Raw genomic sequence first — 14591 nt, 5'->3', positions numbered from 1 at the left:
AGGGGTGTAAGTCAGTGGTAGAATGCCCCTGGATTCGGTCTCCAGTGTCATGAGAAAAAAGCAAGGCAAAGCAGCAGCGTTGCTGTAGGCCGCTCCCAGGCCGCACCTGTCAGCTTCTCTTATCCAACCAGTTTCAGTTTTACACCCTGCTTGACATGTCACTCCAAAGTTGTCTTCCCTCAGTCATTCCCCTTCCCCCTTTGGTACTGGGGATTGAACAGGGGCATTCTACCTCCAAGATGCAATCCCCGTCCTATTTTATTTTATTGTATGTGGTACTAAGGGTTGAACCCAGGAGCATTCTACCTCTGATCTACACTTCCAGTCCTACTTTATTTTTATCTTGAAACAGGGTAGTGCTAGCTTGATGAGAGTCTCATTACAGCTGTCCTCGGAACTATGATCCTCCTGTCTCAGCCTCCCAAGAACTGAAATTACAGGCATGCGCCACCGTACCTGACTACATCCCCTTAATATTATACTCTGACTGGAATACAGCTATGAGCTATGCCCAGCCTTTTTTTTTTTTTTTTTAACAGGGTTTCAGCCAGGCGTGGTGGCGCACGCTTGTAATCCCCGTGCTTGGGAGGCTGAGACAGGAGGATTGCGCAGGTTCAAAGCCAGCCTCAGCTACTTAGTGAGGCTCTCAGCAACTTAGTGAGACCCTGTTTCCAAATAAAATATAAAAAAATGTCTGGGAGTATATCCTGGAGGTAGAAAGCCTCTGGGTTCCACCCTCAGTACCACAAAAAAATAAAAAATAAAAAAAATAAAAATAAACAGGGTTTTACACTAGGTTGATGAGAGTCTTACTACTTGTTTGAGGCTGAGCTTGAACCTTAATCCTCCTGTCTTAGCCTCTCAAATACTGGAATTACAGGCATGCACCACCATGCCTGGCCTTATTTTTTTATTTTATTTTTATTTTTTTTGCAATACTGGGGATTGAACCCAGGGACATTTTACCTCTGAGCTACATCCCCAGTCCTACTTCTTTATTCTTTATTTTGAAACACGGCTTCCCTAAGTTGCAGAGGGCCTCATTAAATTGTTGAGAAATGTGATCCTCCTGTCTCAGCCTCCCAAGTAAGGAGGTTATAAGCATGGGCCACCACCCTCGACTTGGCTTATTTTTTGTTTTATATTTGTTTTATTTTTTGTTTTATATTTTTATTTTATATTTGGCACTGGGGATTGAACCCAAGGGCATTCTACCTCCAAGCTACACCCCCAGTCTATTTTATTTTTATTTGGAAACTGGCTTTTGTTAAGTAAAATAAAAAATGTGGGTACAGCGGAGTGTGAAAAACACGAGAGAGCGGTACGGTACATGTGGCATGTAAAGTTTTAATTGCACGGCTCTCCCAGGGATGGGGCAAGGCACGGAGGGGCCTGCGCACCCATCCGAAGCTAGGGGACTCGGGCCCTCCTTTTCAAGGTATGTGTCTCGCGAGATTGGGGGGTTACTCGCGGGAACACCCAATTCTCGCGGGGGTTTTGGCCCCCTTTGCCCACGCAGAGGTCATGTGATGCAAAGTCACACGAGTGCAGGACCCAACTTATCAGGTTTCACTAGGTGAATGAGATTCTCACTACTTGTTGAGCTGTCCTTGAACCTGTGACCCTCCTGTCTCAGCCTCCCAAATACTGGGATTACAAGCCTAGGCCACTATGCCCAGTTTATTTTTTATTCTGAAAAAGGGTTTCACTAAATTGCGGAGGGCCTAAGTTGTTGAAGCTGGCCTCAACCCTGCAATCCTCCTGTCTCAGTCTCCCTAATCCTAAAATTATAGGCATGCATCACCATGCCCAACTTTCTCACCTTTCTTGAAGACAGAAGTCAGTCTTGGCCACTGCCTCCAGTTGGTATTTGCCCCTGAGTGTCTATGGCCATGGGTCACAATGGCTCAAAGATCTACCTTTCTCCAGAATCACATCTGCAAAGGCCTATTTCTAAATAAGGACACACCTTTTTTTTTTTTTTTCAAATACTGGGGATTAAAGGATTGAACTCTGGAGCCAGGCGTGGTAGTTTACATTCCGGGGACTGACAGTGGAGGATTGCGGTTTGTGTACAGCCTCAGCTACTTAGGCCCTTCACAGCTCAGTGAGACCCTGTTTCATAAATTAAAAAAAAAAAAAAGACTAGCCGGGCGTGGTGGCGCACGCTTGTAATCCCCGCGCTTGGGAGGCAGAGACAGGAGGATCGCGCAGGTTCGAAGCTAGCCCCGCACGCTGGCTTAGGAGACCCTGTTTCCAAATAAAAATGCAAAAATAGGTCTGGGAGTGTAGCCCGGAGGTAGAAGGGCTTCCAGGAACCCCAGTACCACCAAAAAAAAAAAAAAAAAAAGACTAAAAAAATAGGGCTGGGGGTGTCACTCAGAGGTACAATGCCCCTGGGTTCCATCTTCAATACCACACACACACACAAAAAAAAGGATTGGACTGAGGGGCATTCTACATCAGGCTATACCTCCAGCAGTGTTTAGTTTTGTTTTGTTTTTGCAGTAGTGGGGGACGAACCTGATAAGTAAAATAAAAAATTAAATGCGAGTAAAATAAAAATAATGTGCGTACGGTGGAGTGTGAAAAACACGAGAGAGGTCCGGTACACATGGCATGTAAAGTTTTAATGGCACGGCTCTCCCGGGGATCAGGGCGAGGCACCGTGGGGCCCGCGCGCCTGTCCGAAGCTTGAGGACGCGGGCTCTCCTTTTAAAGGCATGCATCTCGCGAGAGGAGGGTTTACTCGCGGGAACGCCCAATTCTCGCGGGGGTTTCAGCCCCTCCCTTGCCCTGCAGAGGTCATGTGACACAAAGTCACACGAGTGCAGGACCCAACTTAACATTCCGGCCTTTTGATGGTAGGGATAATGGATGACGATTGGACCCTCTAGCTTCTTCCTGCTGTCAAGGGGCGTCGTCAGGGGCCCCAGGCCGGGAGGAGTCGGGAGTCCAGTCCCCCAGAAGGGGGTGCAGGTGGGTGCATAGCTGCAGTGCGAATTGGAGGTTACCCTGGACAGCTTAGTGATGTGCGCTTGAGGAGGCTTGAACAGGCAAGGGCCTGAGCTGGCAAAGAGGATGGAGGTTGAGGGATCCAGGAGCCATCAGTCTTCAGCCAGGCTGAGTAGGGCCAGCAGCGGGGCCTGGTCTGGAAAGGTGCTCCCCCTGTGTTGAGGCACCTGGGGCTCATCCTTTTCCAAGGGCACTGTTCCAGTGGCCCTCCTGGCCGCATGCCGGGCACAGTCTGATTGGTGGGCGTGGCTTCGCCCCACTTCAGGCAGGCTCCTGGAGGTAGTTGTTGCAGTCCTCCACACCTAGGTGGCGCTCCAGGGGGCTGAGCCGCCACCGCCAGCCAAAGGGCAGCTACCAGGGATCTGTTTTTTGGCAAAGTCAAGAGTGTACGCTCCATCTCCGCCTGTTTCTCTCTGGAATTAAAACTTAGATGCTATGTTAAGGTTCTGTCAGCTGCGACGGACCTATACTCACAAAGAGCACGTCCCGAGATGGGTGTCTAGCAAGAATGGCAACGCGGACTCCGCACGGGCAGACAGAGAGTGTCGCCCCAGCCCCGGCCTGTCGTTTCCCGCAGCACCTAGGGCGCGCCCGAGCGGGCCACCCAGCAAAATTGCAGTCTGGCGCAGGCCAAGATGGTGACTGTGACATCACCAGGCAGTGACTATGCGCCATCACAAAATGGCAGCTGGCAGGAAAATAAATGGAAGCTGATGGGGGAGAGCATTTGGAGGGATACCAGACCGCTTATAAAAGTTCCTAACTATTCCTGGGCCACCGCAACCTATTTCCCAACTCGTATCAAGGCAGACAGGCTCTCAGGGCATCTGCTAGTATAAAGGTTCGACTCCCCATAATTGGTTCACGGGCGGAAACGAAGAACAGGAAATGGGCGTCCCCGATTTCCCTGCTCAATCGTTCGGAAACAGAGGTTAAGAGATAGGGAAGAACGTCTTCATTCCTTCTCAAAACCGGAGGATGACCTGGTCATCCGCAGCGTGGTCCCAGTGGACCGGGGGACAATGGGTCACCAAGCGCTTGGATTTTTGGGTCCCAGTGGACCGGAAGACCCAAGTCCGGAACCCGCTAACCAAGGGAAGGAGGCAGTTTACCGGAGTGAAGTGTTGCCAGCCAGCGCTGGCTGCGACAGAAGCGCTGAGAAGCTGCTGGGAGCGTGGTGGAGCTGGGGCGCGTGGATGCCGGTGGCTGGTGTGGACGGCACTGGCGGCTGGCGCAGGTGGGATCAGTGGGGGTGCGCAGGCGGCATGGCTTGCCGGGCAGGCGGCGTGGAGACAAAATGGCTTCCAGGCACGCGCCAGACGCTGAGGCTGGGCCCCGAGGAGCACCGCCAGTGAGCCTGGCTCGGGGCGGGTGGGGCAAACTGGCCAGAGGTCCCAGCGGTGACCGGAGAACCAAGCTGGAACGGTGCTTTAGGAGGTCCAAGCGGCAGGCAGAGGTCCTGGCCCGCGCAGGTGGTTGGCAGGCAGAGCAAGTGCCAAGCTGCCTGGCTCAGGCCAGAAAGATGGCCGCCGACTCCTAGGATTGGTTAGGAGTGGAAAGTGGGAGGGATTAAAGATTGTGAGGCCTCCAGTGAGGCCATGAGGTGGGAGGGGTTAAAGATGGCGAGGCCTCCAGTGAGGCCATGAGGTGGGAGGGGTTAAGGATGGCGAGGCCTCCAGTGAGGCCATGAGGTGGGAGGGGTTAAGGATGGCGAGGCCTCCAGTGAGGCCATGAGGTGGGAGGGGTTAAGGATGGAGAGGCCTCCAGTGAGGCCATGAGGTGGGAGGGGTTAAGGATGGCGAGGCCTCCAGTGAGGCCATGAGGTGGGAGGGGTTAAAGATGGCGAGGCCTCCAGTGAGGCCATGAGGTGGGAGGGGTTAAGGATGGCGAGGCCTCCAGTGAGGCCATGAGGTGGGAGGGGTTAAGGATGGCGAGGCCTCCAGTGAGGCCATGAGGTGGGAGGGGTTAAGGATGGCGAGGCCTCCAGTGAGGCCATGAGGTGGGAGGGGTTAAAGATGGGGCCAAGATGGCGGCCCCCCAGTAATTCCACGTGTGCAAGATGGCGGGCCAAAGCTGGCGACCCCCCCCCCCCAGTAATCCCATGTGGCTGCTTACCGGAATGGCCAGGCCCAGGCATCAGGGGTGGGCAGGCACAGGGTGAAGGGCGCCAGGGCGCGAGTCCGAGTGGAGGAACCAGCTGGAGCGCGGGCTGGACTTGGCGGGCTGGGGGCTGTTTAGCAGAGTGGCGGCCGCCTAGATGGAGGAGGCAGGCGGCACCGGCAGGCGGGTCTAAGCAACGCCAGGCGTGGAGAAGACATAGGTGCACGGCGTGGCGCAGTCCGCGGGCGGCGCGTTCCCATTCCAGCGGCAGGCGGCGTGGGCAGGCGGGAACGGCGGTTTTAGGAGGACCAAGCGGCAGGCAGAGGTCCTGGCCCGTGCAGGAGGTAGTCCACGCAGGCACGGGGCGGCAGCGGCGGCAGTGGTGGGAGCAACGCCTGCAAGCGGAGCGCTGGTGTGGGACCTCGCAGTCAGCTGCTGGCGGGTCGGAGAGTCCGGGGCTCAAAAAGAGAGTAAAAATAAAAAGAGAAAAAAGGAAAAAAACGAAAAAAAAAGAAAAAATGGGGAGGGACCCAAGAGTTCTCCCGGTTCGGCACCAAATGATAAGTAAAATAAAAAATTAAATGCGAGTAAAATAAAAATAATGTGCGTACGGTGGAGTGTGAAAAACACGAGAGAGGTCCGGTACACATGGCATGTAAAGTTTTAATGGCACGGCTCTCCCGGGGATCAGGGCGAGGCACCGTGGGGCCCGCGCGCCTGTCCGAAGCTTGAGGACGCGGGCTCTCCTTTTAAAGGCATGCATCTCGCGAGAGGAGGGTTTACTCGCGGGAACGCCCAATTCTCGCGGGGGTTTCAGCCCCTCCCTTGCCCTGCAGAGGTCATGTGACACAAAGTCACACGAGTGCAGGACCCAACTTAACAGAACCTAGGGGCATTCTCCTCCGAGCTACACCCCCAGACCTATTTTTTTTTTTTTTTTGGTAGTACTGGGGGTGGAACCCAGAGGCTTTCTACCTCCCGGCTATACTCCCAGACCTGGTTTTTTTATATTTTTTTATTTGGAAACAGGGTCTCACTAAGTTGCTGAGAGCCTCACTAAGTATCTGAGGCTGGCTTTGAACCTGTGCTATCCTTCTGTCTCAGCCTCCCAAGCACGGGGATTACAAGCGTGCCCCACCATGCCCGGCTCCAGCCCTATTTTTTTATTCTTTATTTTGAAACAGGGTCTCGCTAGGTGTGGTGGAGCAAGTTTGTAATCCCAGCATTTGAAAGGCTAAGACCAGAGGATCGTGGTTAGTTGACTGCCTCCACTACATAGCAAGGCCCTTCCCAACTCAGTTAGACTGTGTTTCAAAAATAAAAAGACTAAGCCGGGCATGGTGGCACACGCTTGTAATCCCAGCATTTGGGAGGCTGAGGCAGGAGGATCGCAGTTCGTGGATAGTCTCAGCTACTACTTAGTAAGGCCCTTTGTATCTCAGTGAGACCCTGTTTCAAAATAGAGAATTAAAAAGTAGGGCTGGGAGTGTCGCTCGGAGGTAGAATGCCCCTGGGTTCTATCCTCAGTACTGAAAAAAATAAAAAATAAAAAGGCTAAAAAATAGGGCAGGGAGTGTAGCTCAGAGGAACAATGCCCCTGGGTTCCATCACCAGTACTACAAAAATAAACAATAAATAAATAAATAAATAAATAAATAAATAAATACAATTAAATAAATAAAAAGACTAACCATGCATGGTGGTGCATGCTTGTAATCCCAGCATTTGAGAGGCTGCGACAGGAGGATTACAGTTCATAGACAGCCTCAGCTACTTAGTGAGGCCCTCTACAACTCAGTGAACCCCTGTTTCAAAATAAAGAATTAAAAAATAGGGCTGGGGGTGTAGTTCGGAGGTAGAAAGCTCCTGGGTTCCATCCCCAGTACTGCAAAAAAAAAAAAAAAAAACACAATGAAACAGGGTCTCACTGAGTTGCAACGGGCCTCACTAAGTAGCTGAGGCTGGCAGAGACCTGTGATCCTCCTGTCTGTCTCCCAAATCCTGGGATTACAAGTGTGCGTCACCACGCCCAGCAGTTTCTACTGTTTCATAGAAACAGGGTCTCACTAAATTGCTGAGGGCCTTGCTAACTCGCTGAGGCTGGCCTTGAACCTGCGACCCTCTTGCCTCAGCCTCCCGAGTACAAGGGATTATGAGTGGCACCACTTGGTATCGCTAGGGGGAACGCAGAGCGACTCCTAGTAAGCACGTTCTGGGGCCGGGAGGCTGTGCTGCTCCACCGCTGCTGAGCTGGCCGGCTTCTACTTGGGAACTTGCAAACTCAGTAAGCTCGGTAAATATTGGTTGAATGAATGAATGAAATTTACTGTTGGCAGCTTGCCAACCTCCACATGGGCATTTATAAAATAAAACCGTAAACTTCCTCCTTCAAGCAAGACACGTCAAACACAGTACCTCAGACCACTGAGCCAAACGCATCGCATGACTGCTCCTCCAGCCTGGAGGAGGATGCCCAGCCCCGCAGCCCCCCAGGTGTCCCCGAGTCCTGCAGCTTCCTGAAATGAGTCTTGCATATATTTTTACCCCATTGGCCCCAGGATGTTCAAAAACAGACCAGGATTAGTGGGGTGCGGCTGTCCTCGCTTGTCATCCCAGTGCTTGGCAGGCTGAGACAGGAGGATCACAGGTTTGAGGCCAGCCTCAGCTACTTAGGCTCTTTTCAAAACAAAAAATAAAAAGGGCTAGGAATGCCCCCAGGTTCAATCCCTACTATCAAAAAGAAGACAAAGAAATCCAGCCTTGGAAAGGGTTTTACATGGGGTAGAGAGATGTGATCTAAATGGTTTCTACACTTACTAGAAATTCTGGAAGGAGGGGAGCGCTGAGGATTGAGCCTAAGGGTGTTCGACCTCCGAGCGACAAGTACGGCCCTGTTTATTTTGAAATGGGTTTTACTAAGTTGCTGAGTCTAAGTTGTTGAGGCTGGCCTTTACCCCGCAATCCTCCTGTTTCAGCCTCCCAAGTACTAGAATTGCATTGCATGTGCCATTATGCCTGGATTGGTGGAAATTTTAAGTGACTATAAATGATTTTATATTACTTTTTTTATACTAAGGATTCAACGTAGGGGCATTTACCTCCAAGCTACACCTCTAGACATTTTTATTTTGAAAAAGGGCCTTGCTAAATTGTTGAGGCTGTCCTCCAATCTGTGGTCCTTTTCTCAATCTCCCAAGTACTGAGATTACAGGCGTGCACCACCATGGTAGGCTTTGGTGGAAATTTTAAATGAGAGCAAGTGCAAATAATTTTAAGACTTTTAAAATATACTATATAAAGGAGCATCACATCAATTAAAAAAATCTATATCTGTGTGTTTTAAGATACATAGAAGATGGGCGTGGTGGCACACACTAGTAATCCCAGTACTTGGGACTGAGACAGTAGGATCGAAGGTTCAAGGACAGCCTCAGCAAGTAGCAAGACTATCCACAAACCTGTTTCCAAGCAAAATAATACAAAGGACTGAGGGTGCAGGTCAGAGGTAGAATGCCCCTGGGTTCAATCTCTAGTACCACAAAAACAAATCAGGCTGGGTGTGGTGGCTCACGCTTGTAATCCCAGCACTTGGGAGGCTGAGACAGGAATCGCGCAGGTTCAAAGCCAGCCTCAGCTACTTAGTGAGGCTCTCAACAACTCAGTGAGTGGCGGAGGCGGCGCCGCTGTTCCTGCTGTATGACAGGGTCGCGGCTGGGAAGAGAATTCCACAGGGCTGGAAGACTCTGGCAAAACTGAAGCCATTATCCCTCTTGATTTTAGTTATAATAATGATAATATTAATGAAATTTAAATATTGCTTTGATTGAGGATTGATGTTTTATAATAATCTAAAAATTGATGTGAATATGATTGGAAAATGTCCTAAGATTTGTGCTGGGAATAGCATTAAGAAGAATATGACTATGAGAAAACTTGCAAAAAGCTACATAGAAAAGAGCTCTTTGCTCCTCTGCTTACAACACCTAACTCATTTAAGGCTTTAGTTATGAAAGAAAAAAGTTAACTTTAGGCAAATTATACCTACTGTGCAGGGCCCTCCATATGACCGCTTAGAAGTTAGGGGGTCGACTATAGCATCCCCCTCAGGGGGCTAGCGCTAATCAGAATACTTTTCCACCTCCAACCATCCTCCACTTTCCTGTAAGGAGCGATGATCATTGGAAAACACAGAGTTAATATTACTGGAAAATGGCTTGATGTCAGGACTCCGCCGTTCCTATAGAGGACCTTCCCATAGAGGAAGGCAGGGACCTTCTTGGTGCCTGCTCACTAAAGACAAAAGAGTTCTCTTGGTAAACAACTTAATAGGTATTATAGGAAATTAAATGTAGGCATTGCATGTTACAGAAATAGAATAAGTTTAGTATAAATTTGGTGGTTGGGTCAAAATAAGTTACAGAATACCTAGTTGTTACCGGCAGGTTCAGTCCTGTTGGGGGCAAGTCCACTAGCGGTCGGGGGCCTCAGAAAGATGGGGGACAAAAGGCAGGCGACGTTCTGCAGATTCTTATCTGCAGCGGTTCTTTCCCCTCTATGAATTCCTTAAGTTTTTAGTTACGACGCTTTGGAAAAGAACCTGAGGTGGACAAAGGCTTCTTGAGCCAATGACACTTTATTATGAAAACCCCAAGAAATTTATACCCTTCCCCAGTAAAGTTAAGAGAAAGGGGGGCGGGTGTCTTTCAGCTGGCTGTTGGCCTTTGAAGAATTAACTTCTGTTCCTCTCCAAGGTCCCAAGGTCTTGTAGATAAGCAGTTCCAGGTGGCAGCCTCCCAGGATCTTCTTTATCTTTTCCTGGAACTTTCCATCTTTTGGGGTCAGTTCATATAACAAGTGTGGGGAGATGTGGTAATTCAGGTGTTGGCATCTTATCTTCTAAATCTGAAAGCTTAAGCATACTCACAACACAGTTTGGTAGACAAAATACCGCAAATAACACCACAAGGTTCTTAGTTCTAATTGTCAGATGTATTTCCTTAACTGCTGAGCAGCACTCTTCTTTAAACAACAAGCCTATTAAAAGAATCCACTTCCCTGTCACAAACTCTCTGCAGCCTGCTTCTAACTTTCTAATTCCTTTCTTTCCCAGTTGGGACTTTTTTTATGATAAGCTCTTCTTCATGCAAAAATGCTTTTCTTACTCTTACGGTATTTCTTTTCCTTCATACATATATATTTAAAATGTCTGTCCTTTATTTTGTAATATTTATTTCTAATTATGCGGCCAGTTTTTCTATCTCCTGGAATGCTCACACTGAGGTAAAAGTTAACAGTCTTTTTCTTTGGGTCTATTGTATTTGGGCAGCTAAGTTGTTTCTTTAAGGTTACACACAAGGTTTCTCTCTGTCTCTAGGCAGGATTTCAAGGGTGAATAATTATTTTGAACTGAGCTACTTTTGCCAGAGTTGATAGATAGTGATGAAGGTCGGAGGCCATTTGTGATTGCTGCAGCTGGGGTGCTTATCACAGTACCTGAATTCTGCCCAGTTTCTCATTATTGTTGAGCAGAGCCAAGGACGTTTAGACAACTTATTAGAGAGTTTATTTCCACGGACTCAGTTTCTTTTTATAGTTCTAATTTCACATCACTGGAGCAATTCGTGTAGAAAGTTAAAAGGAATAATAGTGAAGGGTATCTAAAAGTGGGGGGTACTTTGGCCAGAGACGACACCTCCTTCTCGGGGCGTTTTTGCCGAATAACTATGTGGAGTGGGGTCTCAACACATAGATGCCGAGGCAGCAGGATGTCTTGGCACCTAGTAGTCAAAAATAAGAGATAAAATTAGCAGCTAATTCTAGAAGTAGAAATAGTAAGTTTAGCATTTAGTAGTTAAGGATACGTTTAGTTAAAGTTTATTATGTGTGATGGAGAAATCGGCTAGGCAGAGCCCCCCCTCTTCTAGTGTTTTTGATCAAAGATCATAAGAATTTAAGAAAATAAATTGTATATTTAGTATTTTAAAATATAAAATAGAAAAGGAAAATGTTTTGTGCCCCCTTAAAGATCTTTTAAAATCTTTGTGTTCCTTTTCATGGAAAAGCCCCTCGTCTTCTGTACTTTCGGTTTAGCTTTAGGTTTGAACGTGCTTCGCAGAGCTCCATTGTTAGTTAGGTTAATAATTAGAATAAAACTGATGTTTGTGGCTAGGTAACCAGAATGATTTGTATGACGTTAATTTGGATAATTTGGGTATTGGGATATGAGCTCATTGAGGCAGGTTAGTGCATAATGTACCTAGATATATTAAAAACATGTATCGCTAAAAGTTGTTTGTATCCCAGTGTATTAAGGATATGTTTTGCCAAAAGTTGTTAATACCAAATATTCCCATGTAAAAGTATACAAAAAACAAAAAAAACAGGAAAAACCGGTGGCTTCGAGGTGTGCCTGCTACATGGAATTCAGGTTAATGAAAAACTAAATGAAAAACAATGTATGTGTAATGTGGTTTTAAAAAACTAAATGAAAAGCAAAATACGTATGATGTGGCTTGCTGTAATTTGTCAGGTCCATGTATAAATAAAGTATATTCTAGGGCACAGGCAGAGATGCCTTCACCCTGCTACTAAGCACGGCGTCTCTCATTCTTCAATTTCGCCGACCCTACGCCTCCTTCAAGACCCCTGGACTGGCCGAGGCTGGACCCCGGCAAGTGAGACCCTGTTTCCAAATAAAATATAAAATTGGTCTGGGAATTTAGCCCAGAGGTAGAAAGCTCCTGGGTTCCATACCCAATACTACCAAAAAAAAACAAAAACAAAACCCAACCCTCCCCCCAAAAAGTACATAGAACTAGAACTACAACAGAATACATTTGAACACAGGTAAACTAGCACTGAGTCACAGCCCAAATAAAGGCTGTGCCGTGGTTTGACTCAGCACTAGCCCCATTAGTGAAAGCTAATCCCACTGGGAGGCGGCGGGAGGGTGGAAATCTAAGCCACTAGGGGTTGAAGGTGGGGCCTTTGGGAGGTGACTGTGGTTAATGACACCCATGAGGAGATCATCCACTGGAACTGTGGCTCCAAGAAGAGGCCCGGCCGGCGCAGGCACCTCTGTCCTGTGGTGATGTCCACAGCCACATCGTGACCCAGACGGAAGCCCTCACCAGCATGTGGATTCCCAGACTTTTTTTTTTTTTTTTTTGCGGGTTGGGGGATGGAACCTAGGGGCTATACCCCCAGCCCTATCTTTTATTCTTTTTGGGGGGGGGTTACTGGGGATGAAACCCTTCTACATCCGGGCTACACTCCCAGACCTATTTTCACTTTTTTTTTTCTTCAGGACTGAGGATGGAACCCAGGGGCATTCTACCTCCAAGCTACACCCCCTGCCCGATTTTTATTCTTTATTTTGAAACAGGGTCTCACTAAGTTGCAGAGGGCCTCACTAAGTAGCTGAGGCTGTCCGCGAACTGCGATCCACCAGTCTCAGCCTCCCCAATGCTGGGATTACAAGTGTGTGCCACCACGCCCGGCTTACATTTTTTAAATTTGGAAACAGGGTCTCTTAAACCAGCGAGGCTGGCTTCGAAACTGTGGGACCCTCCTGCCTCCGCCTCCCAAGCGCGGGGATTACAAGCATGCGCCACCACGCCCAGCTTATTTTTTATTTTGAAACAGGGTCTCACTAAGTTGTGGAGGCTGGCCATGAACCTGCAATCCTCTTATCTCAGCCGGCCTCTTTTATAAACTACCAGCTCCAGGGTACTCAGTTATTGCCACTGAAAATGGACTCAGACAGTCGACCTTGGAACTCGTCTGCAGCACGAGGTTCTGGGACTTGGGCAGCATCAGGTGGGAGGCATCACCGGTCAGTCACCGTCCCCTCAGGCTGCTCCTGAGAGGGCAGGGATCTGGTCTCCGCGGCCCCTGGGGTCAGGCTGTTGCCTCCTGGACAGGGCACTTTGGGTCTTTGTGGCTGTGAAGGCCTTGGGGAGCTAGGCCTCCCCACCCCCGGGTGTCCTGCCCACTGCAGGGGATGCTCTCCCACCAAGAACCCCTTCCCGAGACCCAGCCGCTGCCATCTGCCTTCCTGCCTGCTATCAAGGTAAGGCCCACCGACCCAAAGCCTGGCTCCCAGCCAAGTGATTTAAGACTCCATGCCACCCTGCTGCAGGAAGAGAGGGCAAAGATCAGTTCCATGATTTTTTTGTTTTTTTACATATTGGGGATCGAGCCCCGTGGGATTCTACCTTTGAGCTATTCTCAGCCCAGCCCTTTTCATTTTTTTTTTTTTAATCTTGAAACAGGGTCTCCTTAAGTTGCCGAGGTAGTCCTCAAACCTGTGATCCTCCCATCTCAGCCTCCCAAGTACCAAGATTACAGGCATGTGCCGCTGCACCCAGCCAGCTCCAAGTTGGAGCACTCCAAAAGTTCCTCGTGTGCCACACGTGGACATTACCCAGGGATGACCAGGCAGTGGCTCTGGTGAGCTCCCAGAGCCCACATGTGCTGCTGCTAAGGTCTGCCTGCGTTCATTCTCTGGTGACACACTGAGGCACAGAGAGGTTAAGTCATTTGTCTGAGGTTAGCTAAGAAATAGATAAGGTTGCATTCAAACTCCAAGTGGGAGCCGGGTGTGGTGGTGCACACTTGTAATCCCAGCATTCGGGAGGCTGAGACCAGAGAATCACAGTTTGCAGACAGCCTCAACTACTCAGTAAGGCCCTTGCAACTCAGTGAGACCCTGTTTCAAAGTAAAGAATAAAAAGTAGGACCGAGGGTGTAGCTTGGAGGTAGAATGCCCCTGGATTCCATTCCCAGTACTGCAAAAAAAAAAAAAAAAAAAAAAAAAACTCCAAGTGGGATCCTGAGTCTCTGCCCGGCACTCTCACATACTGTCCACAGGGGGCCCAGGACAAGGGAGGTCATTTGTAGGTACAGAGGCCATTCTGGGAGGCCTGTCTGAGATCAGCAGAGATGCCCACCCACTCCGGCAGGAAGGCTGCTTGTGGCTTAAAGAGCAGGTGGAAAGGAGAGTCAGGCAGGGTGAAGTTGCCCAGGTAGACAGTGTCCCCACCAGCGAGGTAGGCGGCCCAGCTCCCAAAGGTCATGATAGGCATGATGGTCTGATCACACTGCATGAGCAAGATGGGTGAACACCGCGTTGCCATGGGAGGCACTGATGTTCTCTCGGCCCCAGGCCAGGCCATTGCTGGTGACCACGAAGACACGGGAGCTGAAGCGAGCCCGCAACCAGTGCAGCGCCTGCCTCAGCACCATAGTGAGGCTCTCAACAACTTAGCAAGTTTCAAACTAAAAAACAGAATAGGAGCCGGGCGTGGTGGCGCACGCTTGTAATCCCCGCGCTTGGGAGGCGGAGACAGGAGGATCGCGCTGGTTCGGAGCCAGCCTCGCTGGCTTGAGACTCTGTTTCCACATAAAAATGTTTAAAAAAAAATAGGTCTGGGAGTGTAGCCCGTGGAAGTGTATCCCGGAGGTAGAAGGGCTTC

Source organism: Muscardinus avellanarius, assembly GCF_963383645.1.
Source record: "Muscardinus avellanarius genome assembly, chromosome: 10".
In the NCBI taxonomy this organism is placed as follows: domain Eukaryota; kingdom Metazoa; phylum Chordata; class Mammalia; order Rodentia; family Gliridae; genus Muscardinus; species Muscardinus avellanarius.
The sequence above is the reverse complement of the archived record's forward strand: the minus strand, read 5'-3'. Positions refer to the sequence as shown.